Source organism: Patagioenas fasciata, chromosome 39, assembly GCF_037038585.1.
Source record: "Patagioenas fasciata isolate bPatFas1 chromosome 39, bPatFas1.hap1, whole genome shotgun sequence".
Taxonomy (NCBI): Eukaryota; Metazoa; Chordata; class Aves; order Columbiformes; family Columbidae; genus Patagioenas; species Patagioenas fasciata.
The window spans coordinates 1644267-1646639 of NC_092558.1; the positions used below are offsets into that span (position 1 = coordinate 1644267).

At 60.2% G+C, this 2373-nt stretch overlaps 1 long non-coding RNA gene across 1 annotated transcript; it reads left to right on the forward strand.

Moving 5' to 3' along the window:
• Positions 1-1403: 1403 nt before the first annotated feature.
• Positions 1404-2054, forward strand: LOC139826288 (uncharacterized). The gene is made up of 2 exons (XR_011736238.1): positions 1404-1634; positions 1809-2054. It is a non-coding gene; the product is annotated as an uncharacterized lncRNA (long non-coding RNA).
• The last annotated feature ends 319 nt before the right edge of the window (positions 2055-2373 follow it).

The following is a 2373-nucleotide window of genomic DNA, read 5'->3' on the forward strand; positions in this document are numbered from 1 at the left end:
TTCAGGGGGGGACCCAGCCAGGAGTTCAGGGGGGGACCCAAGAGTTCACGGCGGGACCCAGGAGTGCCCCAACGGATCCAGAGTTCAGGAGGGACCCAGGAGTTCAGGGGGGGGACCCAGGAGTTCGGGGGGACCCAGGAGTGCCCCAAGGGACCCAAGAGTTCAGGAGGGGACCCAGCAGTGCCCCAAAGGACCCGGGAGTTCAGGGGGGAACACAGGAGTTCTGAGGGGACCCAGGAGTTCAGGAGGGGACCCAAGAGTTCAGGGGGGACCTGAGAGCTTAGAAGGGGACCCAAGAGTTCAGGACGGGAGCCAGGAGTTCACGAGGGACCCAGGAGTTCAGGAGGGACCCAGGAGTTCAGGAGGGGACCCAGGAGTTCAGGAGGGCACCCAGGAGTTCAGGAGGGCACCCAGGAGTTCAGGAGGGCACCCAGGAGTGCCCCAAAGGACCCAGGAGTTCATGGGGGAACCCAGGAGTTCTGAGGGGACCCAGGAGTGCCCCAAAGGACCGAAGAGTTCAGGAGGGGACCCAGGAGTTCAGGAGGGGCCCCAGGAGTTCAAGGGGGACCCAAGAGTTCCAGGGGGACCCAAGAGTTCTGAGGGGACCCAAGAGTTCAGGGGGGACCCAAGAGTGCTCCAAAGGACCCAAGAGTTCAGGAGGGGACCCACCCAGGAGTTCAGGAGGGACCCAGGAGTTCAGGGCCAGACCTGAGAGCTTAGAAGGGGACCAAAGAGTTCAGGAGGGGAGCCAGGAGTTCAGGGGGGACCCAGGAGTGCCCCAAAGCACCCAAGAGTTCAGGGGGGGACCCAAGAGTTCAGGGGGGGACCCACCCAGGAGTTTAGGAGGGGACCCACCCAGGAGTTTAGGAGGGGACCCAGGAGTTCAGGAGGGGACCTGAGAGTTCTGAGGGGACCCAGCAGTGCCCCAAAGGACCCAGGAGTTCAGGAGGGGACCCAAGAGTGCCCCAAAGGACCCAGGAGTGCCCCAAAGGACCCAGGAGTTCAGGGGGGAACCCAGGAGTTCTGAGGGGACCCAAGAGTGCCCCAAAGGACCCAAGAGTTCAAGAGGGGACCTAAGGGTTCTGGAGGGGACCCCCCCAGGAGTTCAGGGGGAGACCTAGGAGTTCAGGGGGGGACCCAGGAGTACCTTAAAGGATCCAGAGTTCAGGAGGGGACCCAGGAGTTCAGGGCGGGACCAAGGAGTGCCCCAAAGGATCCAGGAGTTCGGGAGGGACCCAAGAGTTCAGGAGGGACCCAGGAGTGCCCCAAAGGATCCAGGAGTTCAGGAGGGGACCCAAGAGATGAGGAGGGGGACCCAAGAGATGAGGAGGGGGACCCAAGAGATGAGGAGGGGGACCCAAGAGATGAGGAGGGGACCACCCAGGAGTGCCCCAAAGGACCCAGGAGTGCCCCAAAGGACCCAGGAGTTCAGGGGGGGACCCAGGAGTTCTGAGGGGACCCAGGAGTTCAGGGGATAACCCGGGAGTTCTGAGGGGACCTAGGAGTTCAGGAGGGACCCAAGCATCCGGCTGCCCCTCCCCTGCAGGTTCTGGACTTGTCACTCAACGAGGTCACAACTCTGCAGGGTTTCCCACCCCTCCCCCACCTGGAGGAACTGGATCTCCATGGAAACCGTGAGAACCAAGGGGACACTGGAGGGACTGGGAGGCACTGAGGGGTCAGTGGGGGTCAATGGGGATCAGTGCGACGGGATCAAAGAGAACTGGGGTGAACTGGGGTGAACTGTGGTGAACTGGGGGTGCTGGGTTCAGGCTCTGATTGGTTCTTCCCTTTGACTCTGACCTTAGCGATTGGCGACGCCTCCGCCCTCACCCCATTGGCCGCCTGCCCCCAGCTGCGCCGCATCCGATTGGCCGACACGCCCTTGGCCGCCGCCCCCGATCGCTGCGCCCGCCTGGCCGAGCTCCTCCCGCAGGTGACCATCGCTCTCAGCTGATTCGTCGGTGCCTCTGAAGACTCCGCCCACTCCCGCGCAACCCACCTTAAAGCACGGGGGTGGGGGGGGGGCAATAAATAAAGTGATGTTACCACAATGCGAGTCCGTTTTTGTGACCCCAGCCTCGCCTGGTTCTGAGCGCGTCTGTCAGACGGCTGCTTTGCTCTTACGAGTTCACTGCTGTGCGATTGTGATGGCGAAAGACTGGAATTATTCATTTAATTAATTATTAACTAATTGATTAATTAATTAATAATTCCAGTCCTCCCCTAGAGCTTCCACAGCCCTACTGCTGCACCAGACTTGTAGGTATTTTGTGTGGAAAAAGAAGAAAAAACTAAATTACACGTTCCGATCCATTACATGACATTGCCGTACCCCTAGGAAATACTCAAACAATAAACAGCCAAACACAC